The following is a 17,952-nucleotide window of genomic DNA, read 5'->3' on the forward strand; positions in this document are numbered from 1 at the left end:
TTTTTCCAGGGAGTTGGCGGGAAACATCGTCACATTCATAAAAATCCTTCACCATTTGCATAGTATCTGCAGTAATAGACAATGTAGAAGATGTGGAATGTTTTGCTGGCTGTACTAATAGATTAAATGATTTGGCAAACTTTCTTACTATTGCTGTTTGTTTTCGAGGGCTCCTTGGAAGGTTTCTTTATGCTCTTTTTATAGCCTTTCCAAAAGAATTTGGACTCTTATAAGGAGGACTTCCTGAAGAACCATCTTTCAAAATAGATGAACTTAAAACTCTTGCTTTTTTGTCTTCTACGATATTCTTGTACTCACTTCCTAGTGGCTTCTCTTTCTGCAGATTTTTCCGATTTTGATTTTGGCTTTTTCCTAAGTTACCTCATAATATTACGACATTTTTCTAATCTCTCTTGAGTTTTTTGTGTGTCCATTCTAGCTCTGTACTCACGCATTCTCTCAGCAGCAGATTTTGGAGTTTTTTCCTACTGAAATGCATATATGGCCCATCAAATATGAAAACGTACTAAAACACGTCTTATTTTAAATATAGGCCTACCAAACATAGGCCATTAATCAATAATTTCATGTATTACATCTGATTATCTTCTTATTTTTTGTGTAACAAACGTTACCACATTGATATGTAACGTTTGTTACTATTTAATGTAACGTTTGTTACACAGAATTTATATAAAATTATTGTTTTGAAAATCAGAATGTCTAATATTTATGTAAATGTAATTTATGTAAATGAGGAAGTAAGATAATACAAAGTTTCATTTTAAAATAAAAAACAGTTTTCTAATTATGAAATAAAATTAATATTTTTGTAACAAACGTTACATAAACTAATATTTCTTTTAACAGTGGATAACTACTTTAATAAATTATATTTCCACTCATTGTTACTACATACAGGCACTGAAACAATTACTTTCAAAGGTAATATAGCACTAACTTCATGGAATTTAATGTTCTGATAGCTATGTCCTAAAATCAAATGACGTAATCTTACCAGAATCCCTCTGTAGCAGCCATGTCGACTTTGCTTGTTGGGAACAAATAAATTATGGCGCCAAAATTAAAATTATACCGTGCTGTACAAAGTCAATGTATTGGAGAACTTTTTAATGCAAAAGAATAGTTTCTTCGATTAAATATAAAATTTTGTCTTTATGTCCCTCATCTCGTGGAATGACCCTACATTTCTGTGATTACTGCAACTACATACAATTACAGATGACTATATATCTCTTTATTACTTATGCAGAGTGTATCGAAAATGGTGGACAAAATTTCAGGTATGGATCCTCATATGTGAAGAAGAAAAATAAAGTTATATTAACATGGGCCTGGAAATGCTTGGTTGCTGCATTATTAGCGGAAAAAGGAAGATCATTATGCACTCCAGAACTTTTGTTTGCTAGAATTAAATGTGCGACATGTGTTGATGGTGCTTCCCCCACATTTCAGTCTTCGTCTACCCTGGCCAATGGTTAGGACAAGGTGGACCAATTGCTTGGCCCCCATGCTCACTAGATTTCAACCCACTGGACTTATACCTGTGGGGGCACTTGAAGGCGCTTGTGTATTCGATCCCTGTGAATGATGTAGAAGCTCTTCATCAATGAATTCAGGAACACTGTCAGACAATATGAGATATGCCAGGCATTTGGAAGAATGTTTGGATGTCAATGAGACGAGCTGGGACCTATATTCAGGCAGAATGGGACATTTTGAGCAGTTCCTGTAAGCAAATGGACACAGACTGCATCAGGGCCATTCCATGCAGAAGTGGACATTTGGTATAAATTTTAAAAAATGTTGTAGATAATTATTTGCTTTCTTTCAAGTTGCTCAAACATTGAATTTAATATTTTTGATATAATAATGTACTTTTTGTTATGTTAAGTTTGATGGTTCCAATGATAAAGGAAACCATGCACACAACAGTAAATTTTTCTGTTAGGATGTGCTTGGTTGGTATATTTGTATTTTCCATCTAAAATGATGTTTGCATCTGCAAGACAGGTTCACAGCACCAAGCTTTTACACTAAAGGAAATTTGACAAATTTTGTCTCCAGGTAAGTTAGTTTTCTATATATGTAGCTATTTTGTGACTAAGTACATATCTGTCACACCCGTAACAAAAATCAGACAAAAGTTTACTTACTTAATTAAAATATTAAACTGAACATGATTTCCACATATGAATATAAGGATAAGTTTGACACATATTCAATGTAATCATAACTTAATTGGCTACAATTTGGTTTATAAAACAAAAATTTGCATTAAACTCTGTCACACCCGTAATGCCAATATATACACATTTCTTGTTTGTTACAATAAAGCATAGTTTGAGAAGTAAAAAAAAATTTAAAACATACATATAGAAGGCAGTTTTTCAGCTAAGTACGATAACTGTGATTTTAAATATTATTTCAATGTACCGAAGTACATATGATATTTCCATGCAGATATTCTGCGTCATCATACGATGAAAGAGTAATGGAACGGAGAAAAATTCTCTCCAGCACCGGGATTTGAACCCGGGTTTTCAGCTCTACATGCTGATGCTTTATCCACTAAGCCACACCGGATACAACCTCAGCGTCGGACAGAATTGTCTCTGATTGAGTTCCATTACTCTTTCATCGTATGATGACGCAGAATATCTGCATGGAAATATCATATGTACTTCGGTACATTGAAATAATATATGATATGCGTAAATCACTTCGTGATTTAAGGTATATGTATACGTTAGAAACACAAAAAATTATGAAAAATGGCATTTTTTGAAACAGTATGTTTTGGATGCAGTATTTCTTCTTCTTTCATTTGCTGGTTTGCTTATTTAATTCTGACTGGTAGTTTTGTAGATAATGGCACTTTTCTATGATAGTAACAAATGGTTACACCCCCTTTTATCTGTCAAAATGTCAGATTTTTTTCGTGAAATACTAAGCCATTTTTACCCATTTCAAAGTACTCTGGAATTTCTAATAGTTCACAAATAACTCATAGATAGCGATAGTGCACAGTTCTAGCCCTTCCTGCCATCTATGAACAGAAATTATAAATAAAACAGCAGAAAGAAAAGTTGTTTATGTACAAGTTTCATACACGTGGTTACACAGGTTATGAGTATTATTTCCAGCTGTTTGTGCCTTTAGTTTCAGTTTAGTGTTCTCTTTGCATATTTATTTTAGTGTTAGTTATTATAGTGCGTTTAGTTTAGTGTTATTTTATAGTGCTGTGTGGCAGTGATGGCTAACAAACGTAATACAAGCAGGAAGAAGCAAAGGAAATTTTATGGGAAGAAGAAGGAAACAAATGTAACTACAGATAGACATCGCCCACCATCAAGTGAACACACAGAACATTATGGCTTTATTCTTTTTGATGTTAGATATTTAACAAAATTAATTTTACTACTGGCTTGTCCAGAATGTCTTATGGTGGGTTCAGTTTCATTATGTTTGAATAGTGGCAAGAGAAATGGTTTGGCAGTATGTGTGAAACTAGCTTGTTCAGCCTGTGGGTATAATTCTGATGAATTATTCTCAAGCCACAAAGTTTCAAAATATTTTGAAATAAACAGGAGAATTGTCTATGCGAGCCGAGAAATTGGTTGTGGCTATAGTGAACTGAACAGGTTATGTTACCTTCTGGGCTTGCCATGTGGCCTCAGTAAAAATTCTTATCAGGGTCATATCAAGCATGTAAACAAAGTGATAACACAGTTTGCTTATGATACAATGAATGATGCTGCTAATGAAGTACGTGAAAATACTGGTAGCAATGAATGTGCAGTGTCAGTTGATGGAACGTGGCAACGGAGGGGATTTTCTTCTTTGTCGGGTGTTGTGACAGCCATGTCAGTAAAAACTGGTAAAGTTCTCGATGTGGAGGTAATGTCCAAAAGCTGCATGTCTTGCAGAATGCATGCTAAGGAAGACAAAAAATCACCTTCATATCAGACTTGGCTAGCAGACCATGTACCAGTATGCTCCTGTAACTACAAGGGATCTTCACCTAACATGGAACCTGTTGGGGCAGGTAGGCTCTTTTTGAGGTCAGTCCAAAATAGAGGATTACTTTATACTCAATATTTAGGAGATGGCGACTCAAAAAGTTTCAAAACTGTATCTGAACTTGACCCATATGATGGGAAAGAGATTGTGAAATTAGAATGTGTGGGGCATTACCAAAAGCGTTTAGGCAAAGGTCTTAGGCAATTAGTTAAGACCAAAAAGATCGGTGGAAAGGGGAAACTGACTCAAGCCCTCATAGACAAACTTCAAAATTACTTTGGTATTGCCCTCAGGTCTAACACAGAAAGTGTAGAAAAAATGAAAAGAGCTATCTGGGCCTCTATGTTCCATGTCGCAGCAAATGACAGCCAGCCACTTCATGCAAAGTGTCCACTAGGTGAAGACAGTTGGTGCACTTATCAAGTGGCCAAAGCAAAAGGCATCCCTTACAAGCATGAAGGTCCTGGTATTCCCATTGCAGTGATTAGACAAATGAAACCGGTCTACGAAAGACTGACGGACGATAAAATGTTGCAGAAGTGCCTGCATGGGAAGACCCAGAACATTAACGAGTCCTTCAATGGGATGATCTGGAAAAGGTGTCCAAAAGAAACCTATGTGGGACATGCAACACTGAATTTGTGTGTAATGGATGCAGTGTGCCACTACAACCGTGGTCCTGAAGTGGAGCTGGACATCCTAAGGAAGATGGGAATTGAACCTGGACTGAACACAACTACGGGCGTATCTTCTTCGAAGGTTGTAAAGGATATAATGAAGAGAAATCAGGCTACACCAGAAGCAAGAAGCAGAAGAAGATACCTGAGAGGAAGAAAAAAAATGAAGGTGGATCGCGAGACTATTGCTGAGGGTATAACGTATGAAGCAGGAGGATTTTGACAGCCTAACTTTCAACTGCCGTTTCCCGTAAGTACAGTTTCTTGACATATTGGCTTAAGGAAAACATCATATCTCATCCAAGAAAAAAGATAGAGGTATGATTCTGGTATCATTTTGAAGCTTGGAATGTAATCTAGTGCATGAATCAAATAAAAATTTGATCTACATGTTCACAGTCCCATTAAACATTTTTTTCTTCAAGGTTGCATACTTTTTTTGTCTAATATTTTACAAAATTTAAGATATTTATGGTAAATTACAGCAAAATGTTATTCAAAGTTTATTCAGGCACTAGACAAACATTTTTCCTATAAAACAGTGAAGGAATTTTGAAAATAGCTTCATTAGGAAAGAGGATATCATGTTTACCGTTTTATTAAATTTTTTAAACAAAAAAAATATTATTATAAACAATTTCAAAGAACAATTGTTTAAAAATAGTTAAATCTCTTAATAACAATGTATTCTTGTAGCTAAAAATATTGAGAGCCCTAAATATTGCCTAATTTAAATTTTCACCCCCTAATGTATACATATACCTTAAGACAGCGCTTATTCCGTCTGATCCCGGCCAACTAGTCACTCATAATGAGTGCACCTCAGCACATGTGTGGACTTCGGTCCTATGTTCATAGACATCTATGACGTAGTGCAGAGGGCGGCCACTAGAGGGAACCCAAGAGTTGGAACTCAATCAGAGACAATTCTGTCCGACGCTGGGGTTGTATCCGGTGTGGCTTAGTGGATAAAGCATCAGCATGTAGAGCTGAAAACCCGGGTTCAAATCCCGGCGCCGGAGAGAATTTTTCTCCGTTCCATTACTCTTTCAGCGTATGTGATTTTAAAGTTTTATTTACTGTTTTTAACAGATGAACATAGACTTTGCAAAGAATGTGGACAGGTGGAATGATGTAAATGCTGTTTCTGGACTTCAATCAAAACACAGCTTTAAACCATCAGGTAACAAATTCTGTCTCTCAATAGGCCAAACTTCATTTTCCAAGAATAGGATTGCACAACGCACTTATTCAGAAACAGAATCAAGTGAGGTTATTGATGGCGAAACCATCCCTTCAGTTTCTAAGGACGATCTCAAACCAGGACAGTGTGTACTAGTAGAATATGAAGGGAAAAAGAACAAGAACAAGTATGTAGGGATATGCCAAAGCAAGCCTGATGGTGAAGAAAATGAGATGACATTTTTGAAACTTAATGAAAAGAATAATACAAACTAGGCCTATACAGAATGAATAAAAATGACACATGCTTTGTCTTTATCAAGCAAATTTTGAAATATCTTCCAGAACCATCAATGAAGATAGTTGGTAACAGAGTGTATTACGAATTTCAGAAGGATGTTGAAGTCTTTGAGCCATAACATAATAATTTAGTTGAATCCAAATGTAATGTTTGTGAAATTGTTTGCTTGAGGTTTGTACAATTGTGACGTAATGTAGTTACTCAATATGTTTTCATAGGCCTTGTGAATTTAAAGTTCTAGTGCAAATTGTTTACCAGATAGCACTGAAGTAAATGAAGAAGTATTTAGATTCATTACCGGTATTGTAAAGTTTCTGTTTTAATTATTTCTGCATTTGTTTCTTACGATAATGTAACATAGCCTATGAGTTTAATGTAAAAAAAATATGTTTAGATAGATGCTCCTAAGCTTTGAGTTTGTATGCAGTCACACCTGTAGCGACACACACAAATTTATTGTGAAAGAGAGAAACGTCTTCATTAAAATATATACCTAGCAAAGAGATAAGCATTCCTTCCACTAACCATCCACCATTTTATTTTGCAAAATAGCTTTAAGACTTCGCAGAGAATTCAACATAAATAGCTAATTTTATATTGGTATGTACAAAATTTGTCACACCCTTAACATATTTTTCAAAGGTCTCTAAAATACAGTATATTTTGTTAGAATAAAAGTAAAACAAGCTAGTCCATGGTCAGCAGAGTTTATACATATGTACCTGAATAAAAATTATTATATTTTAGGATGTATAAACATTGTTATTGCATTGAAAATGTTGTTCAGATGTCACACGTGCATGCATGGAATGGCCCATCATTAATAAACTAGCCTAATTCCAACAAACATATGCTATTGTACTTGTAACCCCTATAACGTGGCAACCAAGCATTTCCAAACCCATTTTGATATAACCTTTCCTTCTGCTCTACATATGAGGAATGTACCTGAAGTTTTGCCCACCATTTTCGATATACTCTTTATAAGATAATTTGATTCAAATAGTAACCATCTGTGGCAATTTTGCAGCAGTCATATTCATGTACCACAGAGGCGATGATTGGCATAAGTAATAACTGTCATCAGCATCACAGTGGAGGCAGCAGCAGATGAGTTTTAGGTTGGTAGCACAAGAAGCAAGTTGGCAGACTTACATATATTACAACATAAGGGGACAAATTCTAAAGTTGAGCTATGACATTTTCCAGAAGAGCCATAGTGATCCATGGTAATGTGTACTTTAGCAATTTTACCACAATTGTTTTCCAAGTAAAAGTACTAATTTTTATTCCATTTGTATTACATTTTTGATTCAGGGAAAATACTAGTCTTTTTTTTTTCGAAAACACATGTCTTTTATTCACTGATTTGAAGGACGATCCAGGATCAATAAGCTTAGCCTATTTTTCTTTTCCCCTCCTAGACAACATTTCTTAAACCTCTGTTGTCTCTCTGAGCTAATTTCCGTGGTTCAGACATTCTTTCTTCTCAGTATCACAGTCTAGTATATACAGTCATGAAGCTTGAGTTTTGAGGGTGCTAGGAACAATTGACTGTGCCGGTACTATTTTGCATTGTCTGTAATGAGCGATCCTAGTGGTTAGCAACTATCTATGGATGTATATTTACTACGTATTGAGCTTCGTGACTGTTTATACTAGACTGTGTCAATATGTGCAAACCATTTTAAAATCTGATGTAGTAGCAAAGATAATGTCAATATACCAATGCAGCCACTAATGAGGTCAGTCAGCAAGCGCATTTACTTGCTGATCTGGAGTTACACTCAAGTATGGGTTCGATTTCTGGTTGGATTTTTTCTGAAGTTTTCCCCAACTGTAAGTTCTTTGGCTTATTTATTGCATTTAGGAACATTCTTCATGGTAGTAAACATGAAAAAAATTAATTATTTGTGATTTAGGCCTGTTGATGAAATAGTTGTTATAGGCCTAACTCGCATTACATAAAAGGACAGCATTGTTAATTCAAATCTCTCTGAAAGTAAAAGCCTTACATGTTTCCAGCTCTATCAGTGTTACATTTTATCATATATAAAACATAGAGACATTTTCTTGAACCATGGATAATAAAAAGAGGCATAAGGAAAATAATTTTATTGGAAAGTGCTAGTAACTCGTGATACATTTTCCTGTAAGTGTGAATTAGTGATCAATATGTTTCGTTGCACAGATGATTCATAAATCTTAGTGGAAAATATATAGAAAAATAAACTTTTTTAATGATTGTCTTTTATAATATTGCCACCCAAGGTGATTTTCTTACTTCAACAAATGGTGTATGACTTCCTTATTTTAAATTTTCTCTGCATACACAATGACAAACGAACATTTTATTTCAAAATAACATTAAATTCAGAGGTGTTACATATAATATAAACCCAATTACACGTCTTTGATGTCAAGTTTCTTATCAAATTTGTAAACATTCTTTCCTCTTTCATTTAAACAGCGATGTAGATAGCTGGCATAAAATCTTATTCGGTTTGACATATGATGTGTCTTCATCATTGATTTTAAAAAGCAGATCATAGCTGCCAGCACTTTTGAGACACATTATTTTAATGTCATCTTCATCTACAGAACTTTGCAACATATCTGAAACTGGTTATACTGTCATTAAATTTGACTAATACAAAATTTCCTACTTCAATATCCGTAGACATTAATTGACTCCTTTCCTTGAAAGAAACTCTATCTGGTGACTTCAGACCTATACCATGCACCAAAGAATTCTTATAAACATATTTTAAAGTCGAAGGGCTGATACCTGTCTGGAAATATCTGGCTTCTTTGCTTAAAAAGGAGTTATCAACTTTTCCTTCTTATATGAAAGATTTAATGCACTCTACATGTGCTAGACCTATCCCTTTTATGGTTCTGTCACTTATAAACATCATACTTAAATTGAGTCTGCCACGAAGAATTGAAGCAAAGTCAGACAGTAGGCCTAAATAAAAAATTTTGCAGCTGAGACAGATTGGAAGTAATTTTGTTTATTGCTTTCTAGTTTCAAGAATTTTAACTCATTATCCACCAGTATAGCTGAGTCAGCTAAGGCGCTTGCATCCCGATCGAGAGTTGCATTCGGGGTTGGGTTTGATTCCTGCTTGGGTTGATTATGTGGTTGAGATTTGTTGGTGATTTTCCCAAACTGTAAGACGAATCCTCAGTCTCATCTCGCTATAACCAATCTCATCGACACTAAATAACCGAGTATGGTTATGGTTCTGATACTTTCAAACATCATACTTAACCCTTCTCCGGGCAACCTACTTTTGTAACGTTGATGGGCAAGGAGGGTCCGTCGGACCCACATGCCTTTTTAATATATTGACAGATGAAAATCATTTTATTGTATACAATATTAATCTTCTTTAATAATAATATTATTATAGTGATCAAAGTATCCATGATAATATACATAAATTATATAATTTTAGTATGTTTCTCATGCAATAAAAGAAACATGTTTAGTGTATGATCTACAATTTTTTTTTACTTTCGTCGTAAATCTCACACACATTTACACAAATTTTAGATTTTCTCATTTCTAGCACACACACACACACACACACACACACACACACACACACACACACACACACACACTCACTCCCACACATCATTACTCTCACACACTCACAGTCATCACTCTCACACATCATCACTCTCGCATGCTCACACGTTATCACTCACACACTCACATCATCAATTTCACACTTACACGTCATCACTCTCACACACTCACACGTTATCACTCACACTCTCACATCATTACTCTCACACTTACACGTCATTACTCTCACACACTCACACGTCATCACTCTCACACACTCACACGTCATCACTCTCACATGTCATCACTCATCATCATTCTTACAGTTTTTACACACACGGGTCACTTCACTGTGCCATTACACACAGATTGGCCACAATTGTCACAGCTTTGTTTTGTTTCGACTCTTTTCATACTGGTACATATGACACCTTTTAGTGCTCTCCTGTAGTTGAGGCGCAGTTGATGGAAAGGCCTACTAGCTCTTGACATGAAAGGAGCAATGGTCATTACACTTTTTTCTGAAGTCCTCCTCTAGGTCTTCTTTCAATTTGAGGTTAGATGAGACTTTCAGCAACAGCTACAAGGAACAACCTCCTGTTGTTCTGTTTTCCAAGATTCCACGAAGGATGAAGGCTCATCCACACAACAAATGCAGTAATTCCACATACATCTAATAGATTCATAAAAATGCAAATGCCCAGCGATTTGTGCATTCCTTGAAAGGATATCTACCACGGAATGGAATAAGTTGCTCATCAACCGTTATATCAATACAAGTAATATAGGCCCAATATTTTTTTTTTTTAATTCGAATTCACATTTTCCCAGACATCTATAACCAGGGCAAACTTATCCTTCTCACGGCAAATGGATCTTGTTTTGTCATCAAAGCAAGTAAACGCTAGCAAAGATTTGAATCTCTTGAGACCCATGGTCGCTCTAAATACTGGAACACCATACAAGCTGCTCCATGGAATGTCATAAATAGTGTACTTTGCTTTGAGGTGTCCTGCAGTTACTAGTAGACCGAAAAATGGCCGCAATTCAGTGTCGTTACAACACTTCCATGGGTGTGCAACATTTCTTTCTAAACACAGCCGCTCAGCCTTTTGATTATTTATATATGTTACTTATAACTGAAACAGTATAAATATTGAAGGCATCAATAGAGTTCCCAGGTGAAAGAGTGACTTTATTTATTGACCCTTTGATAATATTGTGAGCCCTAGCTTGGCCTGTCGGAAAAGGCTGAGAGTTCCACATGATGCCATCTTTACCAAAGAAATTAGCAGTTTGAACAAATGCTTCCCCCCATATCCTAGTTCTAGATGGACGACACTAACCACTTGTGGATCACAATGGTGATTGATAACTGCTTTTTTCATTGATAGATCCTCATCATGAGGGGTTTCAGAGTCATATGGTGGCTCTAAATGATGATTACTAACTTCTGATGCTTCACTCTGATGATCAGATTTGCTATTATCGGCGTTATCGTCTGGATCGTAGCTAGAATCATATTTTCTTAGGTCAGGTTCTCTAAGCAAATCCTGAATGGATTCTTCACATAAGTACTTACGCTGAGTCTGTCAGAATATTTGACCTAATTATAATTCTTCAGTATAACAGCATAACTAAGATGCATTCAAATATACTGTAACATCTAAAGGCCGTATCTTTGTTTCTTTGACTTTCTTCGGCTTTTCCATAATAATTACTCCCATATGAAAATAAAGTAAAGGTGACAGATTGTCACTCTTTCTATTACAAACTACACCGTATTATGGCTAGCATAACTTCACACTGACTTATTTATATTTATTATAATGCATAATTGCTCTATTTTTTTTAAATGTCATTGTTGTTGAGCCTCTGAAATAATTTTTCCAACATTCCATTGCCGTCAGATTATCACTGAATGGTTTGAAAGAGTGAAACCTCGTTACGAAGTGAGAAAAACCAATAAAATATACTATGGTCCAATAGACCCTGCATGCCCGGTTAAGACTTTAAAGAAGTAAAAGTGTTGTAGAACATTTGTGCAAAATGCTACAATATTTTCCTTCTCACTAACTATAAAAAACACAGAAATAAACAAAGTCATGAAATTTCAAGTAGGTAGAAATTATAGTTTTAATTTTATTCGCAAAAATAGTAGTGCCAGGGCCCGACGGACCCTGGTTGCCCGGAGAAGGGTTAAATTGAGTCTGCCACGAAGCATTGAAGCAAAGGCAGACAGTAGGTCAAAACCAAAAAATTTTGCAGTTGACACACATTGGAAGTAACTTTGTTTTTGCTTTCTAACTTCAAGAATTTTAACTCCTCATTAGCCACTGTTATAGCTCAGTCAGCTAAGGCGCATGCATGCCGATCCAGAGTTGCATTCGTGCATGGATTTGATTCCTGCTTGGGCTGATTATCTGGTTGGGTTTCTTCCGAGGTTTTCCCCAACTGTAAGGCGAATCCTCAGCCTCATCTCGCTATCCCCAATCTCATTGATGCTAAATAACCAACTAAGACATTTAATATTTGCAATATTTAAGGAAAATTTGATATAAATGTTGTCGTAACTAACATTACATGTGCCTAACTTAACTCACATTACCATCACTTACATTACAGATTTCCAGATTACAAAATAGGCTCTACTATAATTCCAATAATGCAGTTCTTAGTTGTGATTGAAGACAAGGATGAATACGAAGTTGACTAAACAATTTAAGAGACAGATGTGATTATTAACATGTCTATGTAAATATAGATTGAATAAGATCAACATTTTGTAAAAAAAAATATTTGGGTATCCTGTGGAATGTCTCAAATATAGCGACTTGATTGGAAATACAATATTAGTTAGGAAAATTATATTTTTGGGTTATATTTTAGGGAAAGAGGACAATGATATGAAAAAATGTTTAAGATCTCTTCAGACAAAGAAAAGAAATTCTAATTGGATACAAGAATTATAAAATAACGTAAGCAGATTCGGACTAAATTGGATATGGCAGGAAATTGGTACAATTAATATAAATTTAAAAGGTAAAAGTATGTTCAGCAATTTAAACACTCTAAAGTAATTAAAAGATAATAAAGAAATTAAAAACATGTGGGGAAAGGAAGAATACACGAAAGTTAACACCAAGGAAGATGGTGGAGATTGGGAATTTGGAGTTAAAAAATAGAACAGGAGACATTGCAAAAATTATATATACGTTGTTTATGTAATCAAAAAGAAGACGCGATACATATTATAGGCCTACTATTATGCCCAGAAAATGAGAGAACAAGGAAAATATTTATTGAAGAACCAGTACTAAAATTAAATGTAGCAAGAGCATATAGGAAATTATATAGAACAATAAATTGAAGAAACTAGGAAAATTTTTATATATAGTACCAGTACAGAAAAAATAAGACTTAAACATATGTATATTAATAAGAACTAGTAAATAAAGAAAAAAAACTAGACTGAATAGTACAGAGGATGAACCATATGTAATGTCATTAATTTGAGGGATTATTCTTTGAAATATTTCAAACCAGAAAGATTTAGTACAATTTTACTCATTTTTGCTTCTTTTTCGAGATAAAAATTGTATTATATTAAACATGTTATAGCATGTTTTCGGAAAACCATTGATTTAATTCCCAATTTGCTCAATTAGTTCAAGAGAGCAGAGTATTATGTGTAGGTTTTTGAAAGAATTTTAGTTTTGTTGTTTAAATGTGCAGAAATTTGATCTGAACAAATGTAACATTGCAAAATTCCTTTACAGAATGAAAAGTTACATTTGTTCAGATCAAATTTCTGCACAATTAAAGGACAAAACTAAAATTCTTTGAATCATTTATTATCATAATACAGTGCTCTCTTAAATTGACTGAACACATAGGGAATTAAATTAATGGCTTACTCAAAACACGCTATGAAATGTTTAATATATAACAATAATTCTGAAGAATGGGTAAAACACAGAAAAATTCTCTCTGGCACCAGGACTCAAACCCAGGTTTTCAGCTCTACGTGCTGATGCTTTATCCACTAAGCCACACTGGAGATGTAAAGTTTAGTGGATAAAGCATCAGCACATAGAGCTGAAAACCTGGATTTGAGTCCCAGTGCCAGAGAGAATTTTTCTTCATTCTACCCATTCTTCACCATATGGCAGTGCAGAATTCCTGCACGGAAGTATCATATGAGGAGCATCGTTTCAAAACGTATTAAGTCCCCAGTGGACAAAATTAAATTTGTTACTTTCTATTTATTTATCTTTCATGCTGTGAAGTCTGATGGTTCCAAGTCGTCATATTTGTAAACTGTGAAACCAGTACTTAAAAATGGTTTTGTGTAGTGTTTTGAAAACTTCTCCCGTTTACGAGTAATCCAGTTTTTCGTCGTTCGTGTAAAAAAATTGTAAGTTGCACATAATACGTTTTGAAACGATGCTCCTCATATGTACTTCGGTACTTCATACTAATACAATAATTTTGATCTCGAAAAGGAAACAAAAGAGGAGCAAATTGTATTAAAGCTTTTCATTTGAAATTTCGTAAAGAATAAACCTCTGAATTTAATGGCATTACTTACAATTCACCCTGTATAAGTAATAAAAATGTGATTAAGGATGGGTTCTTCGAAAGCAGAAATGTAAGAGGACCACCAATAATGCATGATATACAAATCTTATAAAATTTTGATGATAATAAACATACTTATGTACATATCTATGGAAAAAAAGGTTGTTTTCATGACTCATGTTATGTGGCACATGATTGTGTCATTATAAGCAAAATGAACACGTAATATTCAAGTTTAAACATTACATTACACCTTCCCTTGAAACACTCCAATGGGTAAGATTACAGGACCGAAGATATATCCATTCACTAATTTTCCTATATTGCATCATCATTACTTCTTTGTCTAACTATCTTTCGGTGCTTTTTAATCTCTTGTCCTTTTATCACAGCCTGGGTACTCATTCTAAAAATGACTCTTTATTATCTATCCCTTGCCATAAAACAGCTCATTCTTCCTCTTTCACAGTATCAGCAATTCGTTTCTGGAGCTCCCTAACCAGCTTCCTCAGGAACTGGCAAACGATATTGCAATTTAAAATTTCTTCTTCTTCATCTATCCCTTATGCCTTGCAGTGTCGGGTACACAGCTATATTCATATGTATCCTCTGAATCAATAAGAATCCACTATGCAGGTGATTAGCCCTGCGATAGCTTCACCAGAGCCCCGATTCGCCTAGTGTTTCGTGGTTCTTGTTAGGCCTTCACAGCTACCGTAACGGTTGTGGGACACATGAAGTTCCCGCTGTACATCACCCTAACGAGCCATCCACTACTTTACTACTTTACCACCTCCCACAGCGAGGACGTTGGGGTTGGACTTGGGGAGGTCAATTTAAAAGTAAATTGTTTAATAAACAGCCACCAGTATTCATGTTTAATTCTCCTTTGTGTGTATATATAAATACATATAATTTTCCTCAGTGTTGTATAGTTATAATTTACTTTGAATTTGTTATTCTTGTAATTTGTAATATTGGTTCACTTACCACTTGCATATTCATTGTATGTAACTTCGAGCCTTATGTTATTTTGTAATTCTTATTTAGTATGTTTGCATTAATTTACTCAAGTTGTGCTTGTATGACTGTATAAATTTTTTATTAATGTTCTTTAAATATTAGTAAAATTGTATCAGCTTCTTTTGTTTCTGGCTAAGTGGAAGAGAAGGCATGATGGCCTTAACTTCGCCAGAATAATTGAATTATTATTATTATTATTACTATTATTATAATTATAATAATAATTATTATTATTATTGTTATAAACATGCCATAACTTACCTTAGGCCACTATCTCTCTGTTTATTGTGTGTGCGTGCGCGCGTTTTTTTTTTAATCATTCCACATGCGCCATTACCGAGTAATATACATGTGATTAATACACTTACATAAATCTTTATAATTCAACTTCCTTAAGTAAACTGCACATCTTATACTAATAAACTTTCACAGGTAACATACTGTTGCTTATATTTTAACATTATTATTCTGTCTTTGGAATAAGCTTATACTTGTTTTTCCTTGTCTTATATCCATGATAATTACGACTTAATTCTGATCATTTTGTTATTTCGACCACAATTATCTATGTTAACAGTACCAGCATAGTATTTACAATTATTTACAAAATCTCTATTCACACCCACTCACTCACAAAATTGGTATTGGCATAAGCTATTTACATATTTACAATGCATCAAAGTCTATTGTTGCGACAAACTGTGCGAACAATTTTCCATATTTGTGAACTAGTTCTTTCTCGCTTGGGGGCCATGAGCCACCATTTTGTCTTAGACCAGTCTTTAGTTTATCGCCTTGCAGTTGTAGCTTGTTGCGGTCATATATTATGTGTTGTGTGGTTTGTTGTTCTGCTCCGAAAGGATACTTTGGATTATCGATGATCTTGAATCTGTGAAGATAGGCCCGTGTGAGACCATGGCCTGTTATCATTGCAGTCAACTCCGGAGTGAATGGTAACTTGACTTGTAGCCGTCCTCTCACGGTTGGGAAGTATGATCGGCATACTGCTCCTTTTGTGGAGTTCGCCCACTGATGTTGCCACTTCATTGCACTTTTTTTCTTTTTCTTCACTGACTATTGTCTCTTTTGGTTTCTTTGAGTACACTATTTCTCCTTCCTGGTCTAGAGCCGCTTCCTTCGCCAGTTGTCTGCCATTTCGTTTCCATGTATCCCAATGTGTGCCTTGACCCAGCTGAGATGGACTGTCCATTGTTGGTTTTGAAGCTGCGTTAGTAGACTTCTTATCCTCTCTATTATTGGATAATGCTTGAAATTGTTGTTAAGTGAATCTATTGTTATTTTACTATGTGTGTAGATAGCAACTTTCCTTTCTGAAGGATGAATTTCTCTCATATCTTCTAATTTTTCTAGTGCTTTTAAAATGGCAAATTGTTCTGCTTGATTATTAGAACAATGGTGGTGTAGTTTATATTTTAGCCTATGTATTATGTCATTATCCTTCATTATTATTGCTCCAGCTCGAACTTGCTCTTAAATCTTGCTACCATCAGTGTACACTTCTAGAGGATATATATTTACTGTATTAACTTTATTTATTGTCACTCTTTCTGCAGGATGTGGCCAGTGACTTATTTCTAGTGGTGCGTCATATATTTCGGTGACATCTCTTCCATGAGTCATTTGGTAAATTTGCATCTTCTCTTTGATTTTGACTCCTATTGGACATATCCCAGCCAGCATACATGATGCTTCGTAGGAGAATGTTCTATATGCTTTAACCATTCTTATATTCATAGTCTCTGCACTCACCGGTATTTTTGCAGGTTTGGATTTCATGTCATTGAATTGTACTTTATTTCATTCAGCCCAATGTTCTATCTTCTTGATGTCTTCATTTCCATAATTTTCTGCTACAGTTGAGTTTTCCCCTGTTGTTAAAACTACTAGGTCGTCTACAAAGGCTGTGACTTTGGTCCGAGATGAAGATTCTATGTTAAGTAGATCATTGTACAGAATGTTTCAGAACTGAGGACCACTGCAAGATCCTTGTGGACATACCTTCGTTACCTGCCTTTCTGCTTTGAATGTGTTAACGTTCAATATTGCTGTCCTATCCTTGAAATAACTTCTCGATATACTGTATAGGTTTTTTTAGACAGTTTAAGTTCTTGAGATTGAGTAGTATGCTAGGCCACCATGCCCCATCAAAAGCACCTTTAATGTCCAGGCTTACTATTATCGTGCACTTTTTTGATTTGAAATTGTTTTCTACAAACTCACAGCCGCATCTACAGTACTCTTCTGAGGAATGAATCTAAATTGGTTTTGTTTAATAGATCATTCGCATATATCCAGTAAAGCATTCTCTCAATCATAAGTTTTTCTAGGACCTTTCCTGCCACATTTAATAGACTTATTGGTCTGTATTTTGTCACTTCATTATTATAATCTTGGCCAGGCTTAATTATGGGAATTATTACTGACCTCTTCCATAGTTTTGGAAAGTAGCCTCGATTGAAGCATTGATTGTATATTTCTGTGTAAAAGTGAGGAAATTGTCTAAAAGCCAGTAGCAATATCTCACTGTTCAGACCATCTTCTTCAGG

At 35.0% G+C, this 17,952-nt stretch overlaps 1 long non-coding RNA gene and 1 other non-coding gene across 3 annotated transcripts in view; both read left to right on the forward strand.

The window, feature by feature from the left end:
- The window catches only part of LOC138708038 (uncharacterized), a 47,863-nt gene that overhangs the window by 8,251 nt on the left and 21,660 nt on the right, over positions 1-17,952 (forward strand). The window contains exon 3 of one of the 2 annotated variants that reach the window (XR_011334554.1): positions 7,235-7,325. The exons of the other annotated variant lie outside the window; for it this stretch is intronic. This is a non-coding gene — a long non-coding RNA (uncharacterized lncRNA). The remainder of the gene's footprint in view (positions 1-7,234; positions 7,326-17,952) is intronic. 2 annotated transcript variants of the gene reach the window in all.
- On the forward strand, positions 5,672-5,743 carry TRNAY-GUA (transfer RNA tyrosine (anticodon GUA)). The gene has a single exon. It is a non-coding gene; the product is annotated as a tRNA-Tyr (tRNA).

This window comes from Periplaneta americana, chromosome 10, assembly GCF_040183065.1.
Source record: "Periplaneta americana isolate PAMFEO1 chromosome 10, P.americana_PAMFEO1_priV1, whole genome shotgun sequence".
NCBI classification, from domain to species: Eukaryota; Metazoa; Arthropoda; class Insecta; order Blattodea; family Blattidae; genus Periplaneta; species Periplaneta americana.